Source organism: Amblyomma maculatum, unplaced genomic scaffold, assembly GCF_055883805.1.
Source record: "Amblyomma maculatum isolate TAMU_Amacu unplaced genomic scaffold, ASM5588380v1 scaffold_13, whole genome shotgun sequence".
In the NCBI taxonomy this organism is placed as follows: Eukaryota; Metazoa; Arthropoda; class Arachnida; order Ixodida; family Ixodidae; genus Amblyomma; species Amblyomma maculatum.
The window spans coordinates 33,722,865-33,739,017 of record NW_028146738.1 but is presented as its reverse complement, the minus strand read 5'-3'; the positions used below and the strand labels follow the sequence as shown (position 1 = coordinate 33,739,017).

Genomic DNA, 16,153 nt, shown 5'->3' with positions numbered 1-16,153 from the left:
GTGCGTAAAGCTGTGCAAAAACTGTTCACTTTTCACAGCCACTTAGCTTTGCAGCGTGAAGCACATCATATGGGACAGAAGAGGCAAAACCTGTGGGAAATGCAAGTAAAAATTAAGGTTTCAATATAAATAATAACTGCGTTCGGGCGAGTTGGTTACACATGTTAAACCTGGAAAGCACGCCAGTGTTGAATGTAAAGCCGTCAGTGTTGCATGAGTGGCAATTTTGATGGTTTTAAAAGCAGAAACTCAGAAGGGGTTAGTCTTGGTTTCCGCATCATCTCTCTAATAAATGTTGGCACATTTCACACACAAATCTCACCCTACAAATTATTTAGATATCTGATTATTTTGTAAGTGCTCTCTTGAACTTTGGCTGAATAATGCCAATTTTTGTGTTTTTGTTCTTTTAATTCAGTGACTCCAGTGGAGGGGATGCCCCAGCGATGTACAGTCACATTCATGGAAAGGATGACCCGAATGAACTGTAATGGAAAATAAATGATGTAAAGGGATCGCACATGTGCACCTGGTGTAATGTTAGCACTGTAGTGCCTGTGATTCAATGTGACAGATGAGCAGTGCTGGAGTTATTCTACTGTAGATCACCATTACTGTGTAACCACCTTTTTGGTGTGTGCCTTGTCTACGTACAAGCGCATATACATTAGCCACACCTTCCTTAGTATGAACGGATGGTGCTGTTTTTATAGCTTTTACCCATAAGTTCCTCAAGGAGCTAGTGCATGCATTGCATCAGATTACATTCTACTAACGTTCAGGCAACATAACTTTTAGCATAATTTGTTCGTATAACGTCATAATAACATCACATCAACGTCCCCTGAATGTAGCATAAACGTTATTCTACGACGTTATCTGGTGATCAAAAATAGTGACATTAGCAACAATCAGGCAAAGTTACTCTCCGACATTTGTGACTATTCAGATAACGTTCAAGCAACATTTTGCGTTACATGGGGGGTCTGGCTTCTCCAGCGGCACTGTGAACATCCACATTGCACGCACTGAGCACATAGTGCTGACATCAAGCACACATGAGCAATCAAAACAATCTGCTGCGTGTCTCACTTCTGGTGACGCTGTGAAGGGCTCCACACAATAAGCACACAGCGTTGACTCCAAAAGCAGCGGGGACGTATAAACATCCAACCATCAACGGGCTACTTGCGAGCTGCTACCTGAGATGGCAGAAAAAGCGCTGTTTGAACAGCGCAAAATCACCGAAGCACTAATGCGAAGACGATCAGTTGGTTTGTGCACGCTCTCAGATGCAACCCTGCACTAGGATCTTGAAGAGAGTGCAATGGATGGCGCCCACGACGCGTTGGAAGCCTCCCAAAGCTTTGATGTATTCACGCCAGGCCCATCCTCCGGAGAATGACGGATGGAAACAAGACGTACGTGTTTCACTTGTGACGCACGTTTCAATTGCTCTTGATTTGGAACCTACATGTAGCGGTACGAACGCATGTTTGAGCTGCACGCCCCATTTTACACACTGAGCGGAAATAAAAAGCCGATTAGCAAGCGAGTCTCATGCGAGGTTTGAAACCGGCAGCTCGAGCCGCGTTTAGTCGTAGTCACACCACTAAAGGCCCCCGTGGGATATACGGTGCCAGTACACACAGCAGGGAAAACGGAAAAAAAATATGTGTGTTGCAACAACTACGACGACAAATACGGCTACCAAGAAATGGCTTTGGAAACGCACCATCAATTATTCTGCATCGCCCGGTATCATAGCACAAACAAAACGGTGATGAAGAGCATCACTACGTTCCGCGTACTATTATTATTATTTTTTTTTACTGCATTCACCGTTTAATACACGAGAGACGTATCATAGCAAAGCACTCGCGCAAAAGAATGGCGAAAATGTTCAAGCTCACCTCAAGCCGATGAAGCCAGCGCGACTCGCATGGCAGTCCAAAGAGCAACAGAAGAACGTCGACACAAGTTCCCAGTCACTAAACATCTCCGAGAGGACGCGTTTCACCTCTGCATCAACACGAAGGGGTACAGAAAAACTTAGTTGCACGTTTTCCACGCTCGAAGGGGTCTATCATGTGCATCCAGCCGTACAGCCGCACTGCAGCATTTTGAATCTTAATAAAGTTCGCAGTTGAGACTGCCTGAACGCTGTCTTCAAGCTCCGTCTTAACCGCAGTCTTAAACGCGCACTGAACGTTTTGTGCAAGCGACTTAAGCCGTAGGGAAATCTAAGCTAAGAACGCTGGCCATAGGGACATACAGAGCCAACCGAGATAGACTTGATGCCTGCACAAAGCCTATGAACGAGCTGGACAGTCACGACGTTTGCCGCAATATTTCACCGAGAGGTGGCAACGCCATAGAAGTAGCGGCTTGGCTTGAGGCTCATATACGCGTTTTTGTTTTTGTTTTAACCCCTTGCTTTCTTGCGTTGTTTCGTCAAATAAGGATGTGCGCGCCGCTTCTCAGCAGATTTACAAAATAACTGAAACTGCACTAAATCCCATCGTGATGTTTTGGGGGGCCGTAAAACTAAACAGATGGTCACTCGTTGTGTGTTGATCGGCGTGGTGTGCGTTCGCTCACGTTTTCTCGTTCGTCGAATGCCTGCGGAGCGTCAGTATCGCGTGCTGCCCGTTGCAGATCTCCACTTGTGTCGTGAACGTGCTTTCAGGGACAGTAAATATCCCTGCCAGTTTGAACTGCAGCTGCGATCTCGCTTCGGCAGGGTCAGCATCCGTTAACCGAGTCCGACTCATCGAAGTCATGCGTTAACTTCATACTGCCTGGTGTTTCTGGCGTTGACGTTTTTGCTACCGGCGGCTTTCTCATAAAGGCTAGTGAACCGGTCGGCGTGGACGAGTCGACGGCAAGCCGGGCAGTAAGAAGAGTCGTTGTCGCACTGAAACGGAACGCCGCAGCCTGGACACGGTAAGAGCCGCCGTTGTCATTTCACCCATTTTGCCTATTGTGATGTTTCTTGACCAGTAGAATCAAGGCAGGACAAAATGGAAGAAAGTGTTTTAAATCATATACCTTTATTTAGCGGTTTTTGTGATATACAGGGCCCATAGCGGACGTTAGCGACTGCGAAGCAATATTTTCTGGAACGTTTATTTTTTTCACCTATTAAGGTCATAAGCGTTTACTGCCTTGATCGATCACTACGGTACCGATTGCGCACCTTGACGGGGTTGGCATCATACAGGGTCTACGACAAGTTTTTTTTTTGGAAGGCTTGCCATGGTGGCATAGAATGAGGCTGTCTTTTAACTTAAAGAGAATCATGCAGTCTATTTTCTTCAAGAAATCGGAGCAAGATCCGACTCTTAATTTGTCCATTAGCCACAAGTGTAAATGTTCCTCCTTTGTAGCCGACAGTCGATCCAATTTCTTGTAGTCGTCTTATTCTTGACGGCTGCATTCCTGGGCATGTCCATAAAATGTGGCAAATATCCATCTCGGCAGCTGGCCTTGGACACTTAGGGCATGTGCTCTGCACTGCATCCTCTTCAGAGCCCATCGGCACGTTACCGATGGAGTAAGGGACTACAAGTCTTGCTGCGCAATAGCATCAGCGTGGAATTCAATCTCGGTTTTGTGCCGCCACATGACCGCCTGCAACTGTAAGCGATGAATCTGCGCAGCAGAAGTGATATAGGCTTCCTGCTTTACAGCTGGCCATCCCAGGATGAGCTGCCGGGCTGCATGAGCGACTTCTGTGCTGCTGGAGGTTTCCCTGCCATCGTGGGCGCCATCGATACCACTCATGTCAAAATTCAGGCCCATGAACTGTATGAGGGAGCGTACATATAAATAGGCATTTCTACCACTCCATGTTCGCGCAGCTTGTGGTGGACAGCAAGTGCCAGATCCTCGATGTGGTCTAAAAGTGGCCCGGTGGCACATATGACGCACGAGTGCTCACACACAGCGCCCTCGTCCAGCTCTTCAAACCGGGCACTTACACCGGCATCCTGCTGCAGTGGCTATCCATGCAGACTTTGGCTCCAGAATGCGGACATGCGCGGAAAAAAGCAATACAGCGCAGCTCACGGCACCACCAGAGCAGTGATTGAAAGGTAGGTGCGCAGCACATTTTAAATATTGGATTGCACGGTATCCCAGGCACTGACCGGTTGTGGATGTCCGTGTTGTTCGAACAGCTTGGTACAGTTGCAAGTGTTGTTGAGCGAACAATGATGCTGAAAGAAATTAACTTTGATGTCGCATTTGTTTACTAGTTAAATAACACTGCAGTCAAATAACTTTGGCCAAGCCTGTGGGGGGGGGGAAGCTTTTCAGCAAACAAATTATGGTTGGGTGTCAGTCAAGTTATATTTGTTGAATGACACATATCAATATTTACTTAGCAATTAGATTTGTTTAAAAATCATAGCATTATTTTGTCATTTTAGCATGATATATATTTCATTAAATGAAGGTATCGAAATATTTCCATTCATTAATGGTGCATGGGTATTTACTGCATTACATTGCACCGGACACGTTTACAGGTTGTGTGATAGCCTGGAAGAACAAATGCTCAAAGCATACATTCCATGTACAGCATATTACGAAGCTGTCAGTTCCATAAACCACAGGTTACTCAGAGCACATGTCGCTTTATTTGAAATGCATCATGATGGAGAGAAAAGTTTTATTATTCTGCATATGCATTCACTTTTATTGCAGCAACTTGCGTTACGCGCGTCACCAACTTTATAGTGGCATTGCATAGCCCACTCACCATGGTTTTTGTTTTTGTAGGACAATAGGGCAGCTGAAACGCTGCTTCCATTCCCTCCATGATCAGCAGCACATGTCATTGGACCATGTGTGGACCAGCATCATGACGAGGTGCTAACTCCACAACGTGTCCCAGGAGTATGCGTGCAGCATAGGCAAGCACTTGGAAGTGCAAGATGAAGTGTCTGTACAAGCTTATCCTCCCTGGGGTTATAGATTTATGCTGCGCAAAGGCATTGTGCAGCAAGATTTCTCCTGCTTTAAGTACAGTTATGTGAAATAAATTATGCCTGTGCTAGTCACTGAGTTTAATGTTTTCACTGGGTGACTTCTTATGACCGGATAACTATGCAAATGTGCTTATTTCATTATGTGCTACGTCAGTCCTGTATTGACATCCTGAAGCCTACACAAGAGTGTGCATTGAAGTATTTGCTGTTGAGCTGTTTAACATTGCAGTACATATAGAGCATAACAGATGGAGCATAAGCATCTCCTTTTTACTTCATTTTGGTTGTAACATCCAATTCGAGACATGTAAACAGGAGATTATATTTGAGCACTAAGCTTAATATCTACCTGCAGTGGAGTTACAGTGGTTAGGGTGCTCGACTACTGCACCCGAAGATGGATTGAATCCTGGCCATGGTGGCCACATTTCGATGGAGACAAACACATAGGCGCCCATCTGCTGTGCAATGTCAGTGATTGTTAAAAGATCCGAGGTGGTCGAAATTTCTCTACCTCTCCACTTCTGCATCTCTCGTAGCTTGAGTCACTGTGGGATGTTAAGCGCGTAACCTTAACATCGGTTACAACAAGAGTAGGTTCAATGTGGTAAAATATGCTACTTAACAGATTACAGATATGTTTTTAAGCTGTGAATTTATTATTTTAATATCTAAAATATATATTTTGTTAGAGTTTGTGCAGTAAATAGTTAAACATGCAATATGTTTTTCTATCACTCAAAGATTGCCATTTTGTCAAATACTTGCATGGCTTCAGAGTGCAATGGTAAACTCTGGGAGACTTTGTGAATGTATGCAAAAGTAGAAGCGCGGGCTAGCATATTGTGGTAGGTGTTCACAGCCCCAGGTTTTATATAAATTTTTTCGTATGGCATCCATGGCAGCAATGCTGGGACGAGCTATGTGGCATAAAAATAAAATGCGAACTACCTGCTCAAAGTGTAACGAGTAATTTTGCCATCAACTTTCAATGATCACACCTGTATTATTGGCAGTGCTTACATTGCAATTGCAGTTGCGACAACTGAAGAGTATATATAGGGCTACAGAAAACTGTCTTATTATTTGCAGGTACAATATTCAACAGCATTTTGGTTAACCTTGTATTAGAATGTTTATAGCCTTTTGTAGCACTCCTCACCCACCGTGATTCAAGTCATGTGCATGTTTTGTTGTGTCCAGTTTTTATGTCAACTAAGCTTTTCTGCATTATACTCTTGCAAGTGCTTCAAAATTATTAATTCCACCCTTTGAGACCAATACCTGTAACCCTTACAAACTGTTGTTTGTTATTTTTTCTCTGCTGCTCACTATGTAGCGTGACCTGCAGAACAAATATCAGCATGTCTGGTGTGTGTGTAAGGCATCTACAACTGTCATTTTGTACTTTTCTCAAGTGTATGTTGTTTTGCTTGTATGATAATATTGCTTGCCAATGTAGGCCACCATTTCCTCAATTGTATGCTGCGAGAACAGTATGTGCAAATGATTTTGCTCAATGTCGTGCTGGTGCTGGTCACATGCTTGCATTAAATCACCTCAAGGGCTACTGATCTTGCATATCTGTATATGGTTGCAATACCACTCGTAACCTGTGCACATCGAACGCCCAGAACAGGCCAGAATTATATGACTGGAAGAAAAGTACCTGGTCGTTTTTGTTTATCTGCAGGAAAAAACGGTGAGAGCAAATGCTGTGGTTGCACAAGTATACCACATTACTGTCATGGTGGCAACTGCTGTAGTCATATGAACAGCTGTATTTGTCAACAATACTGTAACATATTTGTGTTCATTTGTGTTTCAGAAATTGAGGTGTGGAGTACTGACATTTTGATATACAAATCGAGTACATTTGTGGGGAAGAATGCATTAGAATAGATATTCTACAAACTGGTGCAAAAATAATAAAAATAATAAAAATAAAATTTTGTCATTTCTGCCTAACATTTGTACATGACTGATATTGTGCATAAGCATACACCAGAACTAAAAGTACATTACAAATGTTACACAGCTTTGGACATACAATTTTTTTTTTCAATAAGGCCCTGCATAAAACTAGTGGGAGCTGTTATATCGTGGCAGAATGCAGTAAACTTCCATATACCTATATCAGCCTTTAAGGATCCAGAAAAATCTGCGCTTTATAAGAAAGCATTATTTATTTAAGGGGCCTGAATAAATTGACAGAAACAATTTTTACCTGACGTGCACTTGCGTGACTTTGTCTGCTTTTTAAATGAAAGCGTATTGAGAGCGACGTTATTATCGGTTTTCGTAAAGCGCTTTATTGGGCACACCGTCGCAAAGGCCCTCTTTACGAAACGGCCCCGTCGCATTTTGAGAATACTTCACTGCATGGTCCCCGTGATCACGGTGAAGCGTGGAAGCATTCAAAGTAAGGTGATTGAGAAATGAACGGTATATTTGGTATTTTTACACCAGTCACAAATGCAAATCAACTTTTCGGAAGACGGATAGATTAAGAAGCATATTTCAATCGTATAGATTTTTTCGCGAAGCCCCTCTAAAACGAAAACCGCATATATTGAAGTTCGTCAGTACGTCAGTAGGGAAAATGTTTGGGCGTGTTGGTTCATCGTCAATACAGCGAAGCGCTCAAAATCACAAGGACGAGGAGGGAACAGGACAATAGCGCACCAGGGAAAATGAATCCAGAGAACGAAGAGTAGAAAGGCCCAATGTACTAGAAATGCACTTCAGAAGGGAATATGTTTGGCCGTGTTGGTTCATTGTCAATACAGCAAAGCGCTCAAAATCACAAGGACGAGGAGGGAACAGGACAATAGCGCACCAGGGAACATGAATCCAGAGAACGAAGAGTAGAAAGGCCCAACGTACTAGAAATGCACTTCAGAAGGGAAAATGTTTGGGCGTGTTGGTTCATCGTCAATACAGCGAAGCGCTCAAAATCACAAGGACGAGGAGGGGACAGGACAATAGCGCACCAGGGAACATGAATCCAGAGAACGAAGAGTAGAAAGGCCCAACGTACTAGAAATGCACTTCAGAAGGAAAAATGTTTCGGCGTGTTGGTTCATCGTCAATACAGCGAAGCGCTCAAAATCACAAGGACGAGGAGGGAACAGGACAATAGCGCACCAGGGAACATGAACCCAGAGAACGAAGAGTAGAAAGGCCCAACGTACTAGAAATGCACTTCAGAAGGGAAAATATTTGGGCGTGTTGGTTCATCGTCAATACAGCTGTATTGACATTTCCCAAACATTTTCCCTTCTGATGCCTCAGTATGCCTCAGTAGCGATTCAACCGGCACTGACGTCAGCACAATACTTGCTTTTGAGGACTGCAGTTAATTAAAGCTCCCTAACAGCACTGCTACGTACAAGTCTGATATCCGCGGCCTGTCTGCCCCCCCCCCCCCCGCCCCCCACCTCACACACCAGCACCAGTACGCGCACGTACTTACGCTGCTTACCCAAATACATATAACCGCTGCCCTAGGAGGCTTTTTGAAGTCATCCCGAAAACGTGTTGTGGAAGGGCGTGGCGTGTTCCTGTAGGCATTTTATAAGAGGAAAAAAGAATTACCCCAGCAAAGACGTGGTAATTCAACGAAATGAGGCAAATGCTTGAGAAAAACTAGTGGCTTAACATTTTAATTGTCATTGCTAGAATGAACATTCTGATTGCCAATGAAGCATGCACGACGGCTACGGTTTCTGCTGTTAAGACGTGAACGTCGCGTCATATGCATGCGAAGTTGAGCTGTTTTAGGCAGCAACGACTGCAGCACGTTTTAACGTGCTCTCCCCCCGTATCATGCCCCCTAAGAAATTAGACATGCATGAAAATTCGACTTTGGAGGCGGCCTTGCTTAGCTGCTCATCGCTAGAGTCCCAACTGGCTCTGGCCAACGGGCAATGGTGATAGCTTTGTCCAGTGGCCTCCCATACTAGGCATTCCACTCATGCAAAGGACCCTTGACCTGCACTCTTTCTTTTTTTTTTCTTCAATAAAGTTTTTCACTCTCACCACGCCGTGACAGAATGAAAGCACCGTCAGGTGCCATGGCGCATTCCCTAAGCAGGGGCCATGATTTCCCATGTATAGGTACCCGCTGTCCTCAAACTAGGTATCCACTGTCTCTATGGGTATGTTAAGACAGCCCCGAATAACTCCAGTCTTAAAAAAGTCTGGTCTTACTACAGACACTGTTTAAGTCTCGACTTAGCTCGGACATTATCGTGCAAGCAGGCCCTGGTGTTCTGAAATCTTTTCTGTCCATGGCTTGCCTTTGAAGCTGTGCAGTGATAATGGGCCGCCCTTTAACAGCCGGGAATTTAAGGACTTCCTGAACATCCTAGGTATCGCCCACGTCACGTCAAGCCCCTACCACCCGCGGTCTAACGGCATGACAGAAAGAGCGGTGCAGGAAGCAAAGAAGCTTCCACAAAAATGCTCTTTTAAAATGCCTGCATTTCAAATGGCTTTGCTTGAATGGCGCAATACACCGCGTGATGATGTGCTCCAGTCCCCTGTGCGGAGGCTGATGGGACGCCAAACTTGGACACTTCTCCCGGTGCCTACAAGCCACTTGGAACCACAGGCAATACCCAGCAACGAGGTTTGCAGCCGGCTTCGTGGGATACGCCAACGCCAAAGGACTTACTACAGCAGCAGGTACCTACCACCTGCGACACCAGGACAACAGGTCACCGTGTATGACACAATCCAGCGGAGCTGGTCTCCAGCCGTCTTTCTCAGGCCAGCTAACGAACCTCGCTCAGCGATCGTCAAAAGTGAGGACGGCAGGGAAATTCTACGCACACGAGAACGTCTACGACTGATAGGACCGCAGCCTGAAACAAGTCCCGCCCCTCAAGAAGGCCCTCGCACAGAGTCCGCCAAAGAGCTACGCCGAAGCACAAGGCAACGACGCCAACCATGTTGGTACCCTCTACCCGAGCGACGCTAAACCTTGTTTTTCCGTAAAAAGGAAGATGTAGCAGATCTGAGTAAGGCTGACGTCGCTCGCTCTAGCCTAATCTGCGCATGACCCAATACGTCAGCACACTGTATATATACGCCTTAATTTTTATCGGAAATAAAAGTTGTTCATCACCTGACGCGGGGCCGTGCACACTTGGTTTGCCCGGTCCTCGCGTACGCAGCAATCGTGTGGGACCGGTGGTATGCGAAAAATATTAGCGTGTTGGAGCGAATACCGCGACTCGACTCCAGGTTTATCTTGTTAGACTGCAAGCCTCTGCCATCTGTAACTAACATGTCGAAGCTGCTTGAGCTGGAACTGCTCCAAGCACGATGAGCTATAGAAAAACAAAAATTCCTGTACTTACTCACCATAAAAAATAGGCTTACCAAAAGATAAATATCTGCTGCCCTCACAAAAGATGACCATGGCTCACTCGTTCTACAGCCATACGCCCGGTTCTTCGATGAACTAAATACTTTCAAAAATCCTTTTTCCCAGACATCATCGACTGTCTGTCGTGATCTGTTGTTTTATGCGCTGATATTTTGAGGTCCGAGCGTTTCGTAAAGACGCTCTTTTTGTAGCATCTCCTGCTGGGGTAACAACGCTGCGGGCAGTAATGAAAATAAATAAATAAATATGACACGTTGACAATTTAAAGACTTTATCGTCAACTGCACAGATTAGGAGTAAAATAAATTTAGAGGGTCTCTTAGAAGTCTCTTAAGAGGAGAATGGCGAAAGTCCACCCTTCCTCTCCTATTTTTTGCCTCTCACCGTTTGCCTCTTATCGGCGTTTGTTGAAGTGCTGCATATAATTTTTTATGGTTTACAGGAAAGGCGAGGTGCAGTATCTGTCACACTTTCTCCGGCAAGTGCGAGTTTGGATGGTACACCATCGCTCCTGTCGCGTGTCCTTCCTTGGCGCGCTTTAGAGTGTAGGATTGGAGATGGCAGGAACGTTAGAGAAGGAGAACACTTCTCGCGGAATCTCGCTGAATATTACAGATCTCACGCACATATTATGCGCACAAATATCGCGCACAACTTTCGCGCCCAGGATAACGTTCCTTGAGCCTAGAAAGGCTTTCGCCTTAAAACTCGCCTTGGTGATACTGTGGCTAGGGCCTTCGACTTCTGTGCACAAGGATGCGGGACCAAATCTCAGCCGCGGTGGTTGCTTTTCGATTTAGGCGAAAGGCTAGCCGCCCGTGTACTGTACGATGTCAGTGCACGTTAAAGAACGCCAGGTGGTTGAAATTTTCTGAGTCTTCCACTACGACCTCTCTCATAGCCTGAGTCGGTTTGGGACGTCAAGCCCTAGAAACCCAACGTAACCAAACCTTACTTGTAGAAGGCAGCTTTCTCAGTACATACACGACTAACTCGAGTCCGTGGATGAAAATATAAAAGCGTATGCCTTATTACTTGACTAAACCAAATTATTTTGTCGGGTCTCACATAACCACGCACTTTTAACGCGCTCGTCACTTGACATTTTCACCAACTTAATTCGTTGCATGGGACAATGTCTGCTCGACGCAATCAAGTAAGTTGCGCAGATGATAACCAATCACATTTTTTTTTCAGCATAATATTGACAGTTCTTCAAGGCGCCCGTCTGCCATCTCTACTGCTCCCAAACTATATTGAAGGCCTGCCTTCGCACATAAAATCAAAACACGACTTTTTTTGAAAGTTTATTTGATTTACTTGAAAGTTTACTTGATCGACCTAACGATATATGCTTGCTACAGTCTGGAATTGAAACAAAGGCGCCTTGGTGTAGCAAATCCTTCCTCCCCTTGTAGACTCTGCAGTCCAAACACATGTTCCTCCAAAGCAAAGAACTGTGGAACCACATTAGTGTAATTTTGGCTTTTTTTTTCGTTGGCGTTGCATTATTTTACAGATATCATAACTGGCAACTACCACCATCGCTCTCTATAGGGCAAGTCACGTCTACAGCATTAGCGCTGGCGACTCACAAATACTGAAATACCTCCGACGTAACTACAATGGCTATCTCAACCCTTAAAACTATCATGTGTAAAATTAATTCGCCCAAAGCTAAGATACGTTCATCCACTAGACGCCCGTCGTAATCATATCTCGCCGGCAACCTTGAAGCTGCACTGAATCATCATCATCATCCTCAGCCTGACTATGCCCACTGCAGGGCGAAGGCCTCTCCCATATTTCTCCAATTAGCCCTGTTCTGTGCTAGCTGCATCCACTTGACCCCTGCGAACTTCTTAACCTCATCCGCCCACCTAACTTTCTGCCTCCCCCTGCTACGCTTTCCTTCCCTTGGAATCCAGTTTGTTACCCTAAGCGACCATCGGTTATCCTCTCTTCGCACTACATGCACAGAATCAAGACAGCTTAACTCCACTGAAACAGCTATTCGCTGTTCATCGTTATTTAACGGAGCATGACATCGCCCGCTGTCTTGCTCATAATTTCTATTATCTCTGAGGCACGACACACGGAAGACTACAGCCATCTGAATGTAGCTCCTTGAATTCCAGCACTTAGAACATTTCTCAGGAGGCAAACGTTATTAAACTTCTATCCTATTCTTTAGAATTGACGTCGGTTAACTGCCGGAAGGAAATCTAATTTCCGGATGCCTACGGGAATGGCAGCGTTTTACAAAAGCTGGCAGTCGTGGCTTCAAAAGAGCCAATAGCTCACACATTATTATATGAACCCCCATTTCATCAGCTACCCAGGTCCTTCCAATACCAAGAAGACCTCTACTTGGGCTTGAAAATCACGTAAACATTGAGAGCTGGACTGGCCAAATAATACATCGTATCTGAACGGAGGCAGCGACTTCATTTCTCGCTGCATTCCCGCTGTTTCAGGAAAAATACACTATAGCTAATGACAAAGCCTACTGCCAAAAAACTGAATTTTGCCGAATTTTATTCTAATTGCGCCCGAATTCTACACAAATTTAATAGGGTCCACACAGTGTGCTTAGTAAAGCACAAAACAAAACGTGAAAAAAAGTCTTCTTGATCCATAGAGCTTAAACACAGGGTCAGTGACATTGCGTTGTAACCACGAATAGCGGGAAGGATGTCATTGTGCGTTCTATGCATGCAACCGACAAATATGTGAGCGATTTCCTTATTTTTCTCCTCGAAGGAAGCCGGAACACTATATGATGATCAGTGTTTATGTCGGCGGCACTCAGGATTTCCCGCTGTAGAGCACGTGGGTATCTTGCACCATCTCGGAAAAGAATGGCGAGCTGCCTCATGTGATATGCAATCAGTATTGCGAAATCTTAGCAGCACCTGAATAAAAAGAAAACACGCAGGTGAATTCTCAGGTACGAAGTTCGGTGAGCACAAATGCAGTTTTTTTGATGGTAATACAAAATTGTAGGAATGCTAAGACTTTTCGTTCAGTGCTTGCAGTCAAACACTCATTCCATGTGTGTGTTTTTTTCACAGTATGTGCATTTGCAGCTGATGTTCTGCACTTGCATAGATGATGAGAGCCAAGTCAAGGTGCATAATAGCAGCTTTTTCGCCCCGCTCCTCATGTATGACACATGAAAATAACTGTAATAAAATAAAACAAGATCACACGTACCAGTTTATTTCCCGTTCCTGCAATACCCTCTGCGTGCCTGAAAACTGCATCCTGATTTTCTAGCTACATTGTTCCCCAGTGGCGCGAGCACACAAAGCCATATTCGTTTCATGTACAGCGCTGAATGCGATACCTTTGTGTCCCCGTTTCTCGTAGCCATCGTGCTCAATTAAACAAATACAGCTCAGCGCAGACACACTAGCGCAGAAATGTACAGGACTGTTGGATGCCTACTGCGCGTGCGTACTGGGAGGGGCTGGTCCAAACACGGCACTGGGCATGAGCAACCGGAATTCGTTGATAGGTATACTGTGTCTATATCAGCGGATCTTGCAAATGATAAAATTCTGAAGGGCTGGTGTCGTTCGGTGTGCAATGATGGGCGCGCTACCTTCCTTGTTAGTGGGTGGAGCGCACACGCTTGATTCACCTAAGGATGGTGCAGTCGCTTTCACATAAGACCACATTTGCCTCAGCCCTGTCTACAGCATTGTGCCGCGCTCGTTGCAGCAGGCGAGGCACGCCGTCGCGGCTAGACCCGCAAACTGCTGTTGGAAAAGTGCTCCCGAATACGTCGAGCTCGACGTATGCCACTACAACACGTGCGATTTGAAGTAGTGCACGAGCTCGGTACACCATGCACGCGCAGTGTTTATGCCTTCTACGTTAGCGACATTTTTTCTAGTTATATAAGTGTTTATCAAGACATTTGCTGATTAACACTATAGCACACCAGCAAGGGACATCATAGCAGTGCGCTCACGAAGGTACCACCGTAAGATAAACTTTGATAAGCCAGTATGCCAAGATTTTCTCCTTTGGTAACAGCAGGAGTCGTCCTTGAGGCGATTTGTTAAACTATATGAGGTTGTTGTATAATTATTTATAAATTCTGCAGCCCCTTTGTGGGGCTTTTGCAAGACCTGGTGAGACACATCTATTGTACACGTCATACAAAAAAGTAAACAAACAAATTTAAAACTTCACGGGTAAAAGCTGATACACTGAGCCAGCATAAAATCTTACCTTGCAAAGACATAAAAAGATATTTACCAAGGCTAGAAAACGTACACGAATACTAATATGCCATAACTCGCATCTGCAACGCAATTTTTTTAAAATCTAGCATCTCCAACGTAGCCGATATCGGCATTTAAAAATAGTATTCCTCCATGCCCCTCTCAAAACATAGTGGTGGCTTGCTCAGCTAGGCCAGGATATACATAGCTAGAGCTACGTTTGGCTTGGATTAGCTTTGCTGAAGCTTTCGTTTAGCTTAGGTTTGGCTATACCGGTTAAGCAAATCTTGTTTCCTTAGAGTTGGGCATCGGCACGACGTATCTGTCGCTCAACGTCTTAACGTCGCCGTTTGGCGAGATGTTCTGCGCGATCTTCAGGTGTCTCCGACGCACGCTCAGCCGTTCGAGCTTCAATCTTACACTAACGTGCCTCTTCACGCTAAGCAATGATTTCGGGGTTGCCCGAAGCAGCTTCTCGCAGCCGGCAAACATGCCGCACGCGGCACACGCGCGGAACATCAACTTCTTCACCCATAGAGCACCTCCCCTTTTATACGTCAAGCTCCATAGCCAGGCACAGCTGTGGAACACCAGTGGAATGATGCAGCTGGTTGCCATTTTAACAGTGCATCCTCGGTGGTGAGACGTGGCGTCACCCGTCGCGGCAGCGGTGGACACCAGCGCGGCGAATCGGCCAACCATCTGCAAAGCGACACAGCTGGTTACCATGGTAACGGTACTTGCGCAGTTCTGGCTCCGAGTGGTCACCCGTAACTCAGCTCTGACTAGCGTAGCGTAGCTCTCGCTACACAAACATATAAAGGAAACCAGTCGCGACTGCAGCCCATCGCACCGCGTTCGTTTGCGCCAATTAGGCGCACCGAATAAGAGGACGCACCCTCAAGACCCATTGGACGTCAACGGGGAGGGTCGGCTACTGACTAGCAATGAGGTCGCTATGTATTCGGTTGTTAGCGGTTGTGACGAGTAGTTTTTCAAAATTAGCTATGGACTTGACTTATAGGCCACATGTAGAGCTCACTCAGAAAGGGTTCCTCTGCGCACCTCTGACATAGAAATATGACCATAACTGTTTTTTTTTCAGGTTCGCTGCAATGAGAATAAATTGTTCTGTAGGCGTCAAACATATTTCCTCTAAAGTAAGGCGTTGAGGCATCAAGTACGTGAATTAAGTCATACAGGCGATTCCGATGTTGAAGACGGCTCCTTTGAGCGGTCTACTGACCTGGATGACCTTCCCCGAGCAAAACCGCGAAAAACTGGGAGCGTATAAGAGAATTAGTGTTTCGGGCCAGCTCGTTGAGAAGAATAACGTTGCTGAAACTGATGCAGACAAATAAGCGGATATGCACACCAGCTGCTATACTTGTGTTCTCGTCCATGGCAGTTCCCGCCCCGCTGTTTTGTGCGTAGAGTCTGTCAACTTGCCCAAACGTTTGCGCTTATTGAGGACTGTCAGATTGCAGACAATGACAATGCGGCATACAGGTCAATGCAGAAACTCCTAA

The 16,153-nt window shown here is 45.4% G+C and overlaps 1 pseudogene; it reads left to right on the top strand.

Annotated features, from left to right (window-relative positions):
• The window catches only part of LOC146172538 (uncharacterized), a 29,596-nt pseudogene extending 19,618 nt beyond the window's left edge, over window positions 1-9,978 (top strand).
• The last annotated feature ends 6,175 nt before the right edge of the window (window positions 9,979-16,153 follow it).